We start from the raw sequence: 13,752 nt of genomic DNA, 5'->3' as shown, positions 1-13,752 counted from the left end.
TGGTCTTTGATGTCTTTTCTGAGGGATGTAGAGTGAGAAAAAATACAACCGGTGCTCAGGCCAGGGGCTGGCTGGGGCCCCTGTGACAATGGTTGGCCGATTGGGAGTTCAGCCGAATGCTCAGACAATGCCCCCAATCCCAGGCGTCCCTGGGTGCACTGTTCCTTCACAGACACCCTGCTGGAAACAGCATTTTAGCCTCCAGTTTCTTAGAAAGTTCCTGCCTGCCTCCTCCTCCCTTCCAAACCCAATCCTTTTTACAAGCTCCCTCCTTAGAGAGCCGGCTTTCTCACTAACCTGCCACCAGCCCCCAGCCCAGCCTCTGCAACACAGCCACCCGGAGCATCATTTTTCCGCCTGCTTTAAATTTTCCTAGATCTGCATAAACATCCTTTCTCAACCTCTGAAAAGAAGGAAGCTCTCTCCCTTCCAGTCATTCATCTTTGCTCTAAAATATTGCCTTGTGTATCCCTGGGAGGTGACACTGTGACGTTTTTTCATAAACGGGATTAAATTAACCACTATTTATGCCCGCAACGTGGGTTCCTCCTCTTCTGCCGGGATCTGTTTATTTCATTTTGCTTTTTATTTAAATTTAGGGAGCAAGATAAACGTGCCTTCTCATTTGGAGATCTCCATCCATCACCGGTGGGCTCCATCTGGGAAAACAAGTGAGTGGGAGCTTGTGGGCAAGGGAGAGGCAGCCAGCCGGCAAGCTGCAGGCTCAGGCATGGAGTTCTGAATGTTTTTCAGTGCTTGTTGCAGTATTGTGCTCCTCGTTGTCATTAGTTCTTTATAATGTTTCATGAAAAATATCTAATTGTAACAACTGTATTCCGAGAGTGAACATATTCCTTGAATTGAAGCGCTCACAATGGCCATAGGATAACTGTCCTTGAATTTGAGCCCTTTGTGGGCTGTCAATAGGCTTACAATGTGCTGAATTAGCAGGCATTTTAATGGGCAGATGCAATAGCCGCCATTCTTCAACCTCAAATCTTCTTATGCAAATACCCCATGAATTCAGTTCAAAGCGCTGCCTTCAAAATGAGCTGATCCTCCCTCTCAGAAGGGACCCCGGGAGAAAGTGACATGAGAAAAGTTTAGACACTTGTTTTTATAACTGGACATGATCTTGTTATCATAATCTGATACTGGTCACTTGCATGGCCGGCTTGTAGGATTTTAAACCCTTAACAGAGAGAGATAATCTTGGCCTTTGTAGGAGTGTGGACAGAATCCCGGCGTGCAGGAAAGCCGGCAGTGAGAAGCACAGTTCTTGTTTTCTCAAACAAAACTTTTCATGATAAAAGCTTTTATCCTAGGATAATCACCCGGCTGGATTTCAGTGGTGTTGGTAAGGTTGGCCAAGGGCGGTAAAGGCAAATTTTTGAAAAATGGAAACAACCAGTTCTTGAGATTCATTCACAATCACATGGAATCAGCTCTCAGAGACCCTAAAACAGCGGTTGGAGAGTTTTCAAATATCCCAAAGAAAACCGAGTTCTGGTCATCTCTGCCTAGCCCCAGGAGAGATAACAGAAGGAGAGCTAATATTTATGCAGCATCAAAATGTGTCAGGCATTTTTATTCTGTTCCTTGTCTTTTACACACACAGCAACTTGTTTAATTTTCACACCAACTTGTTTAATTAACACACATCAACTTGTTTAATTTCCACAAATATCCTAAGGAGTAGCTACCACTTTTAGGTCCATTTTACAGATGAGACAAATGAGGAAAGGGGTTGATTCCTCATCTAGGCACTGAGAGGTTATTAAGCCCTCATTTTTAAGAGGAAAAACTGTGCTGCAGGCCCATCAACTAATTCCAGTGGGAAATGGTAACTCCCCTGTGAAGACTTTTCTCTCCAGAAGAATCTGCATCTCCTCCCCCAACCCCCCTCCCCCACCCTGCACTCTCCCCACCCCTACCCCCTTGCCTCCCACCATGACTTGAGTAGCCTAACCAGTATAAGGGTATTTGGTCGGTTGGCCCCTAGAAAGTGTTTTTTGACCCAGTTATATGACAGATTTGTATTTGTAAAAATACTTTAAACGAGAATATACATCTAATGGACTTCCCTGGTGGCTCAGTGGTAAAGAATCTGCCTGTGATGCAGAAGATGCAAAAGATCTGAGTTCAATCCCTGGGGTCAGGAAGATCCCCTGGAGGAGGGCATGGCAACCCACTCCAGTATTTTTGCCTGGAGAATCCCATGGACAGAGAAGCCAGGTGGGCTACAGTTCATAGGGTCTCAAAGAGTTGGACATGACTGAAGCAACTGAGCATGCATACATACAATTAATAGTCATAGACACTCTCCTTTATATCATACACTAGAATTGAATCTAGAACCCGATCCCAAGGCCACATAGAAGTTAAATACACTGAGATGGCACATTATAACTTGAAAGTCAGTTATGTTGCTTAACAGAGAGTGACAGATGGTGCGTTGCTATCGTTAATAGGAACAGCAGGCATTTTCTGACTATTTGTGCATTAACTACACATTTGTCTACTGTGGGTCAGCTCATTTATTCCTTATGTCCACACTGGGAAGAAAAGAAAGTTTATGATTTCCATTTAACAGCTGAGAAAATTGAGACCCAGAGAGATTCCATAATTTGTGCAAGGTCAAAAAGCTGAGATCTGAACCCAAGACATCTGAGAAATCTGACTCCCCCCTCAGTCACTCTACTACACATCAGTCCAGATGGTCCAGCCGCTCTGGGGTCCAGTGGCTGTGTTTTCCCTTGATCAACCCTGGTGTCGCCACCCCCACCAGTTTATTGGAATTCTCCTTCCCCTTACCAAAAGTCAGATTTTATCAGATTCATTTCCCCTTTGCTCCCTGCCTCTTGCTGTAAGAGTTTTTGGTTCATTACGTTATTTGTGTGGCATCCCCATGTTGTGCGTGTGTGTGTGTCTGTGTGTGTGTGTGTTTGGTGTGGAGGATGATTGTGGAGAGGAGGAAGGAGAGAAGAAGCAGAATAATTGACCACTGGGAAGACTGGTGGAGAAAGCAGTGGCACCCCACTCCAGTACTCTTGCCTGGAAAATCCCATGGACGGAGGAGCCTGGTGGGCTGCAGTCCATGGGGTCGCTAAGAGTCGGACACGACTGAGTGACTTGACTTTCACTTTTCACTTTCATGCATTGGAGGAGGAAATGGCAACCCACTCCAGTGTTCTTGCCTGAAGAATCCCAGGGATGGGGGAGCCTGGTGGGCTGCCATCTATGAGGTCGCACAGAGTTGGACACGACTGAAGTGACTTAGCAGCAGCAGCAAGCAGTAGCAAGGAGACTGGAGTCACCAGAGGCAAAAAACTTGCTCAGGGTCCTGGATCTGGGTCAGTGCCTCCAAGATACCCTCAGTCAAGAGACACCAGACTTAGAACTCTGCTGCTGCTACTGCTAAGTCACTTCAGTCATGTCCGACTCTGTGCGACCCCATAGACAGCAGCCCACCAGGCTCCCCCATCCCTGGGATTCTTCAGGCAAGAACACTGGAGTGGGTTGCCATTTCCTTCTCCAATGCATGAAAGTGAAAAGTGAAAGTCAAGTCGCTCAGTCGTGTCTGACTCTTCGCGACCCCATGGACTGCAGCCCACCAGGCTCCTCCGTCCATGGGATTTTCCAGGCAAGAATACTGGAGTGGGGTGCCATTGCCTTCTAAAGGTTTGTTACCCTAAAGAATTAAATGACAAGGATGAGACATATCTATGCTTTCCAGAATAATATCATGATCATTATAGCAGTAACAACAAATGGTAATAGTAATAGGCATAATTAGATGCTTTACCATGCCCCAGGCACTGTGCTAATATGTAGATAATCCACTGGCCCTATATATAACAATGCAAAGGAAGAAAAATGCCACAACTATGGAATAAAATAACTGATTGTTGGGAACGTCGGATAGGGGAAGTCAATGATAAATGGTGACTTACTCTGCTTATGTTATATAACAAATATCACAGACTGTATGACTTAAGAAACAGATTTAATTTATCATAGTCCTGGAGGGTGGACATCCAAGATTAAGGTGTCATCTGGATCGGTTTCTGATGAGGCATCTCTTCCTAGCTTGCAGACAGTCCCCTTCTCACTGTGTCCCCGACATGACCTTTCCTCTGTGTGCTCACAGACAGAGAGAGAGAAGGCGAGAGCATTCTAGGGTCTCTTCCTCTTCTTGTAAGGATGCCAGTCAGATTAGAGCCCCACCTTCATAACCTTATTTAACCATAATTACCCTCTTAACATCTCTCTTTCCAAATACAGTCACAGTGGGCATTTTGAGGGTGACATACTTCAGTCCATAACAAATAGGGATTCTGGGAACGATTACTAGTATGGCAGCATCTGAGGTTACATGAATGATTCCAACAAAGAAACTGCAAAGAAGCACACTGGTTTTGTTTGGTCTACACAGTGTTTTAAAAACAGAGAGTGAAAGCACATCAATACCTGCATTTTCAACTCCTTTTGAAAAATGGAAAGCTCTGACAGCTCTGGACCTGTGACCTTTCCTAAACGACCAGAGTTGGCTGGTTGGTGCTTTGTATAGGCAGCAAGTTCACTTTTCCAAAGTCCCCACCACTCCCTATTGTGCAGCCCTCAATTTCTCATTCAAAACTTGAGGAATCAGATGCATTTCCGAACCAAGAACTTTTTCAAGATTTTCAAGATTTTTCAAGATTTCAAGCACATAATACAGAATATCCACTGGAGGAGGGCATAGCATTTCACTCCAGTTTTCTTGCCTGTAGAATCCCATGGACAGAGGAGCGTGGCGAGCTATAATCTATGAGCTCACAAAGAGTCGGACACTACTGAGCACATACCCACATACTCTATTACCTTCAGTTCTGTTCAGTTGCTCAGTTGTGTCCAGCTCTTTGTGACCCTATGAATCACAGAACGCCAGACCTCCCTGTCCATCACCAACTCCCAGAGTTCACCCAAACTCATGTGCATTGAGTTGGTGATGCTATCCAGCCATCTCATCCTCTGTCGTCCCCTTCTCCTCCTGCCTCCAATCCCTCCCAGCATCAGAGTCTTTTCCAATGAGTCAATCTTCGCATGAGATGGCCAAAGTACTGGAGTTTCAGCTTCACCATCAGTCCTTCCAATGAACACCCAGGACTGATCTCCTTTAGGATGGCCTGGTTGGATCTCCTTGCAGTCCAAGGGACTCTTTTTATTAATAAACTTACTATCATACTTAGATAAGCCTGCAGTGTGCCTACAGTGCCACCTGTGATCTGGGAGACATGGGGTTTGATCCCGGGTTTGGGAAGATTCTCCTGGAGAAGGGAAAGGCTACCCACTCCAGTATTCTGGCCTGGAGTCCATGGGGTCACAAAGAGTCCTGACAGGACTGAGAGATTTTCACATCATACTTAGAAATGTAGCAACATAGTTGCCATATTAACACTTTCAAGGAACAGGAAGTTGTAATTGAGAGAAATCTATAGTTTGAGGCAGAAATTCAGTCTTAATTTTAAATAATCTTTGTTTAAACTTCTTGTGCTGTTTGGAAAATGGGAGAAAGGATCACTATAAAAAGCTCATTTACTGAGCACTTCTGTTCAGTTGCAAAAGATAATTGACCTGATATTCTTGCTTTGAGGTGCTACATTTAATAGGCATTGATGGACATGTAAACAAAGTTATAATGCTGTCAATTCAGTTCAGTCGCTCAGTCGTGTCCAACTCTTTGCAACCCCATGGGCTGCAGCATGCCAGGCCTCTGTCCATCACCAACTCCTGGAGCATTCCCAAACTCATGTCCATTGAGTTGGTGATGCCATCCAACCATCTCATCCTCTGTCGTCCCCTTCTCCTCCTGCCCTCAATCTTTCTCAGCATCAGGGTCTTTTCCAATAAGTCAGTTCTTCTCATAAGGTGGCCAAAGTATTGGAGTTTCAGCTTCAACATCAGTCCTTCCAGTGAACACCCAGGACTGATTTCCTTTAGGATTGACTGGTTGGATCTCCTTACAGTCCAAGGGACTCTCAAGAGTCTTCTCCAACACCACAGTTCAAAAGCATCAATTCTTCAGCACTCAGCTTTCTTCACAGTCCAACTCTCACATCCATACATGACGACTGGAAAAACCATAGCCTTGACTAGACGGACCTTTGTTGACAAAATAACGTCTCTGCTTTTTAATATGCTGTCTAGGTCGGTCATAACTTTCCTTCCAAGGAGTAAGCGTCTTTTAATTTCATGGCTGCAGTCACCATCTGCAGTGATTTTGGAGCCCAAGAAAATAAAAGTCTGTCACTGTTTCCCCATCTCTTTGCCATGAAGTGATGCGACCAGATGCCATGATCTTAGTTTTCTGAATGTTGAGCTTTAGGCCAACTTTTTCACTCTCCTCTTTCACTTTCATCAAAAGGCTCTTTAGTTCTTCTTTGCTTTCTGCCATAAGGGTGGTGTCATCTGCATATTTGAGGTTATTGATATTTCTCCTGGCAATCTTGATTCCAGCTTGTGCTTCTTCCAGCCCAGCGTTTCTCATGATGTACTCTGCATAGAAGGTAAATATTGTCACCCTGTATAAGCAGAGTGACAATATACAGCCTTGACGTACTCCTTTTCCTATTTGGAACCAGTCTGTTGTTCCATATCCAGTTCTAACTGTTGCTTCCTGACCTGCTTACAGGTTTCTCAAGAGGCAGGTCAGGTGGCCTGGTATTCCCGTATTACCTTAGACCACCACCCCCCCAACAGTGTGATCTGGGGCAGCACCCCCATAATCAATCAACTAATATTTCTTTTCTTTTTAAAATTTATTTATTTATTTGGCTGCTCTGGCTGTTAATTGTGGCATGCATGATTTTCCCTCTTAGCTGAGGCGTGTGAACTCTTAGCCGTGGCACGTGGGATCTGGGGGCTCGGAGTTTTAGCCACTGGACCACCAGGGAAGTCCCTCAGTCAACAAACATTTCTGTAGTAAAACGTATTCATATTACATCGGACAAATAAAGGCTTTACTTAGCCTCTGTTGTGATCAGTTTCTGCTGCCAAAGAAGATGATGCCAGGACAGGTTTGGCCACAAATTGATTACAGAAGGTGTATAGTGTCCAAAGCCTTTGCATCTGGGAATTTCCGGCAATGGGTTTGGCCCTGTCTTCCACCAACCCAGCCTGCTTCACCACCCCGTGTTCTGACCTGGCCCTGAGGCATCTGCTTATAACTTCTGCTTCAACAGGTGAAGAGCAGGGGACAGTATATGGGCGAAAGAATTGTTTCTATGACAAAGGCTTCGAGGCAGGAAAATGTTTAGGTATATTTCAGAGAGAGATTTCATGGCAAAAGTCGAATGAAACTGGTTTCTGTTAAGACAATTTTGGGGAAGGGAAACACACTTCGGAAAAAGCTTTCAGAGTAAAAGCTGCAGCCTGTCCCTCCCGTGGTCCTGCTTCAGTCTGTTGAAGGGCATTTCAGGCTGGGGGTTGTGAGGATGATAACTCTAGGTGATTCTGCGGAAGCCTGGCTCTTGAGTTTGGCGTCAGGGAAGACGTCGGTAGTCCCATTAATAACAGCATCACCCAAATGCAGCAGCCCACAGCTCTGTTTGCTCTGCGTGTGAGTTCAGACAGGTCAAGATGTCAAAGAGTGATCAGAAATTAGCATAACTGGACAAGTCACATGGACTCGATAACATAATGAACAACTCTGTTTACCATTTCATCCGGGGGCCAAAAGGAGAAAGAAAAAAAAAAAAAAGATCCTGAGTATTCCTTTTCTTTCCCCTAGCAACCCAAATCATGCTTATTTACCATTTAAACAGACTATTTAAAAACATAATTCAGGCTGCAGCCCTTCCCTGCTGGGTGGCCTCACAGTAATGAACAAAACAAAGGCCCCCTGCCCTCTGGGAGCTTCAGATTTTCAGATAGAGGTGGGCAGGTGATCATGTGACTCCACCCACAGTGCCTGTAACCACAGCAGGTGAGGATCCCAAAGTCAACGGGTCCCCTGTTAGTGGCCTTTCAAGAGGAGAAACTGAGGCCATGCCTAGGGGAGAGAGATGTCTTGGTCCTTTGTCCTGAAAAGGCCACACTTAATCACTTTTGGGGCTTCTCAGGTACTGCTAGGTGGTAAAGAATCTGCCTGCCAAAGTAGGAGACATAAGAGACGTGGGTTCAATCCCTGAGCCGAGAGGAACCCCCTGGAGGAGGGCATGGCGACCCACTCCAATATTCTTGCCTGGAGAATCCTTATGGATAGAGGAGCCAGGTGGGCTACATACAGTCCATCCGGTCACAAAGAGTCAGATACGGAACGTTAGGTGCGAATCGAATAGTGCTAACTTACGTCTTCAATTTGAACACGTTGGAGCAGCCCTTCAAAGAAGGACTACTCGTGCCGCTTGTCTGGTTCATTCGGTGTGCTGTTTTTCCTTGAGCGTCAGTGCAGAAAGCCTCCAAGGAAATGACTGTGGTTTCGATCACCATCTCTCTACGAGTACATGCTGCACTTCAGAGAGGGGTCTCAACTTTGCTCAGAGTTTTTCCTGGAGGGTAATTGGAAACTGTGGTTAACGTAGCATGGCTTTTGAAATTGAGTTGAAAAGTTCATCAAAATGTCATTAATCTGCTTTACATAGCCTTTCTTGATTAAGTCAAACTTGTGTCTGCCTGATTATTTATGAAGCGGAGCTCTGGACGGGGCTGCTTTGGCATCTGTGGCCTGACATTAGGTCAGAGAAGGCAATGAATGCTTGACACTGGGTGGGGGGTGGTGCTCTGAGACCCTGTCAAATGCCATCACCGCCCACTCGCAGCCAAAGGAGACCAAATAGTCCACACAGATCATTTCTAACCTATTGACAACGTTTGATGGTGAGGTTCAGCTGAACATCTACACTGTGTAAAGCATGATAGGAAATGCCAAAAATAAGTAGTCCTTTGTCATCTTGGCATAACTATTTGGAGGAAGCCCTTGCATATTTCGATTGGCCCTGACTCCCATTTGATTTTGCTCAGGCTGTCCTCTGGAATAGTCACCAAGAGAAGACCCTGGGCCTGGGCCTGCCTTCTGAGCTCTGCTCTGCAGTGTGATTGGCAGTGAGCCCCTTTGTTACACAGCCATGGTCATAACAGTGACAGTGATGACAATGATGGCAAGCTGCTGTACATTTCTATGTGCCCGGCACACACTTCTTACGTTCATCTTGGTGAAAGAGGAATTATTAGTCTCATTCCTCTGACAGAGGCTTCCCTAGAGGAAAGAAACTGCCTGCAACGCAGGAGACACAGGAGACCCAGATCTGATCCATGGGTCGGGAAGATCTCCTGGAGAAGGAAATGGCAACCTATTCCAGTGTTCCTGCCTGGAGAATCCCATGGACAGAGGAGCCTGGCAGGCTAGAGTCCATGGGGTTGCAGAGTCGGACACGACTGAGCAACTAAGACTTTCCTTTGATAAAGACACAGAGGCTCCAAGAAGTTCAGAACCCCCAAACTTGTGTACAAGTTTCACTTACCCAGAGCCTCAGGGTCAAAGTTGGAACCCAAATCTGTGTGACAGAGGATGTTCTGGGACTGAATTGCCATGACTGAATTTGTGTGTGTGTGTGGTGTTTTCCTCGGAGGAGCTGGGAGTTGCTTACAAACCAATTTCCTTTGGGCAGAGAGGATGTTTCTCTGCCTAATTGCCCAGAGGACCACAGACCCCCTTAGTCAGTGTGACATAATTTGTAGAGAAAGTGAAAGTGAAAGTCAGTCATGTCTGACTCTTTGCAACCCCATGGACTATACAGTTCATGGTATTCTCCAGGCCAGAATATTGGAATGGGTAGCCTTTCCCTTCTCCAGGGAATCTTCCCCACGTAGGGATCGATCCCAGGTCTCCCGCATTGCAGGCAGATTCTTTATCAGCTGAGCCACAAGGGAAGCCCAAAAATACAGGAGTGGGTAGCCTATCCCTTCTCCAGGGGATCTTCCCAACCCAGGAATTGAACCGGGTATCCTGCTTTGCAAGCAGATTCTTTACCAACTGAGCTATCAGGGAGGCTTGGGCACAAATCACAAACCAAGGGCAATTTAAGAGGACACACACGCTGAGGGAGCCCCACACAGAGTGGGATGGCAGGATCTGTGAAGACCCGAGGGAGACCACCAGTGGGTCTGAGAACCGGCCAGAACCACAGTCTCCTGGCGGCCACGTGCATCCAGTCACCTGCCCTGAGGACTGCACCCACCTCTGGTGGTTCTGAGAAGGAGGGAAAAGACTTTGCTCTGGAGCGGTTGCTGCCCTAGGCCTGGTCTTGTGTGACTGTGGTTTTCCTTGTTTGTCCTGGAGGCAAAAATATGGCAGGCAGGGTGGCTGCAACTTCTGCCAGCAAGCTCAGCACATGTCATTAGACACAATTTATATGGGACAAGCTTTCCTCTTTGAGAGAGAACGAGACAGAACCCATATTTCTGGAGTTTCAGAAGCTTCAGTGACCCCTGACAGTGCTCTGGGCAAGCTGCCACCAACACCTCAGGATTCAGTCAGACCCTGTTTTATGAGTTTCTAGGTCCCCCAAAGACATCTTTATTAATGTCCGACTCCAGAGTGTGACTTCTTAGGGTCAGCTTCCCCATATCTCTCTGATAGGTTCCACAGGGAGAGGAGAGACACAGGCACACAGACTCCTGGGCTTCTTTGTGTTCATTTTTTACGGTTTGAGATGTTTCTTCCTCCTCTTCTTCTTTCCCTTCACTCACCCCACCTTCCCTTCATCTTCCTCCTTCTTCTTCTCCTCCTCTACCTTCTTCTTCTTCTCCCTCCTCAATGTTTTCCATATTTTATAGGTTTCATATTGTAAAATATATCACCCGAGACATCAGTGCATCATTCTTGCCAGGCTGGCAATGGGGATGAGGCTGTTCTATAAGCTACATCATCTTCAACAAGCTTATTCCAACTTTTAATGACTTGCTGGGGCTTTACATGTGAGGGGTAAAAATCCCCAATCTGAACCACTGGAAGCAAAAATGAGAATTTAATTATTGGCTCTTATAACCAAGAGGTCCTTTGTAGCACTAGCTCCAGGTTGAACCTCTCTTCAAAAGATATTAATAGAATCTGGTCTCCTTCTTTCCTCTTGGTTGGCTCCCTCTTCAGACAGCCTCACTCCTTACTGTGTGCAATGGCTTCCAGTACTCCCTGAAATGTTTCTGCATCCATTCCTGTACTTTCCCCAACAGTCAGAGCCTGACTTTCACTGGCTCAGATTGAGTCATATGCCCTTTTCTGAACCAAATGGTCAGAGGATAGGGAATGGACAGAGGGATGGAACTTTGCTAAAGGAAACAGGTTTGCCAGATTTTTCTTCTGCAGAAGCTTGGAAGCAAGTGAGGACAGCCTTACTCCAATATTATTTTTAATAAATATGCAAAATATCCTTCTAGAACATCTTTACTGGCTATAGCCACTAATTCACGTTCCCCTGAGAAAGAGAGCAAGCTGCATGTTTTGCTGGATTTTTCTTCTGAGTTCAGGAAATTGTTGCTTTTGCTTCTAAAGTAAGGAAACTTTAATTTGAGTATAAAAATGTATTAAAAAATAAAACCTTTAGTTTTAACAACTAAGAAGTCTAAAAGGAAATACCAAAAGCACTGATGTTAATACTTTCCACTCTCATGGAAATATTAACCTTTAAAGGGCAGTCACATCCATCATTACTTTTGATCAGTGGGTCTCAACCAGAAACATTTTTATCCCTCAGCGGGTATTTGGTGATGTCTTAAAGACATTTTGGTTTGTTACAACTCAAGGGGAGTTGTTTCTGTTATCTACTGGGTTGAGGCCAGGGATGCTATACACATAGTAGCTCTCCAACAAAGGATTGGAGGACAGCAAAGGACTAGTTGCTAAATTGTACCCCACTCTTTTGTCACCCCATGGACAGTAGCCTGCCAGGCTCCTCTGTCCATGGGATTTCCCAGGCAAGAACACTGGAGTAGGTTGCCATTTCCTTCTCCAGGGGATCTTCCCAACCCAGGGATCGAACCCACATCTTCGGCCTTGGCAGGCAGGTTCTTTACCGCTGAGCCACCAGGGAAGCCCCCAACAAAGGATTATTTGCCCCCAAATGCCAATTGTCCTGAAGTTGAGAAATCTTCTTCTTGACCCTCACAACATGTCCATGGGTAAAGTACAACTGGGGACATAATGTCCTCATTTGACATTGTCCAGAGAGGCTGTATTCACAAGGAAGGTACTTGGCTCCAAGAAACAGAAAATCCAACAGTTCCTTAAATAAACAGACATTTCTTTTTCTCAAATAACCAGAAATCCAGGGCCTGGCAGCAGCTGATGTTTATGTGCTCAGATGCCACCAAAATCCTTGGTCCTCTGCCTCTTCTCTGTCATCCTTACTGGGCTAGCTGTCATCTTCATGCTTTTTACCACATGGATGTTATCGGGTTTCTGCAACTCCCTAAATCATGTCCACTCGAAGCAGGAAGAATGGAGAAAAGGCTTGGCACCAGGCACCCCTGTGTTTTTACCGGGCAATCAAAACTCTCTTTTGGAGCCACCCTCTTCTCATTAGACTTCTGCTGACATTTCATTGGTCAGAACTGAGTCAAGTGGCCACCTCCAGCTGCAAAGGATTCTGCGAGAGGGAGAAATCAACATCCCAGCTGTATAACAGGAGGCAGCCAAGAAGAGGGAGTGGGGAACCAATGCTGAATTAGGCAACAAATGGTGTCCACCACAGTGGATCAAGGATTTGCCCAAGGTCAGAGGTGAATCTAGGATTCAAATACTTTGATAGGTGCCCCAAGCATATTTGCTATCGTCCTTTAGTAGTTCAGTCAAGTCCGACTCTTTTGCAAGCCCCACGGACTGGACTTTAGCTAACCGGGCTCCTCTGTCCATGGGATTTCCCAGGCAAGAATACTGAAGGGGTTACCATTACCTTTCCCAGGGGATCTTCCCTAATCAAGGATTGAACCTGAATCTCCTGCATTGACAGGCAGATTCTTTACCACTGAGCCACCTGGGTAAGGAATATGTCCTTAATTGGAACATGTCAGGGTTTTTGTAACATCTGTGTTTTCAGAAAGATGAAGCTTGTGAATGAGCCCAGAAAAAGAACTTGCTCTTTGGAAATTCCACAAGTTTTGTTGAGCTGACCAGAAATTGTTATTTGTATCCCTGCTGCCCTGGCCACCAGAAATCACGGGCCTATTCATAACTGCAAGACTGCTACTCATCATAATAGAAATAACTCAAGCCCAATAGTCCTGAGAAATAGCTAGGTGTCTCAGGTTTCAGATATAAGAAGCTCAAAATAATAAAAGTGTAAAATCCTAAACAAATTGCCTATCTGGAAACTCTCTGGATGGAAATGAAATATCAAGACAAACAGGTGATACTTACAGACCAGTATTTTTCAGTTGCAGCCCATTATTGGTGGCAAATTCAGTTTAGCGGGCCATGACCGGCATTAAAGAATATGGAATAGAAGAAATAGTAGAAAAGAAAGTCTCAGAGTGCAGTGCATATAGGAAGGTCAGTATGATGTATAACTTTGTTGCAGCGTGTGTGTGTGTGTGTGTGTGTGTGTGTGTGCATGTGTGAAAGTGTGTGTATCATACTGCAGTATAAAATGTAGGCGCTTCCTTGGTGGTCCAGTGGTTAAGAATCTGTCTGCTAATTCAGGGACATGGGTTGGATCCCTGGTCTGGGATGAGTCCGCTTGCCTTGGAACAACTAAGCCCATGCACTGCGACTAC

Source organism: Bos taurus, chromosome 18, assembly GCF_002263795.3.
Source record: "Bos taurus isolate L1 Dominette 01449 registration number 42190680 breed Hereford chromosome 18, ARS-UCD2.0, whole genome shotgun sequence".
In the NCBI taxonomy this organism is placed as follows: Eukaryota; Metazoa; Chordata; class Mammalia; order Artiodactyla; family Bovidae; genus Bos; species Bos taurus.
The sequence above is the reverse complement of the archived record's forward strand: the minus strand, read 5'-3'. Positions refer to the sequence as shown.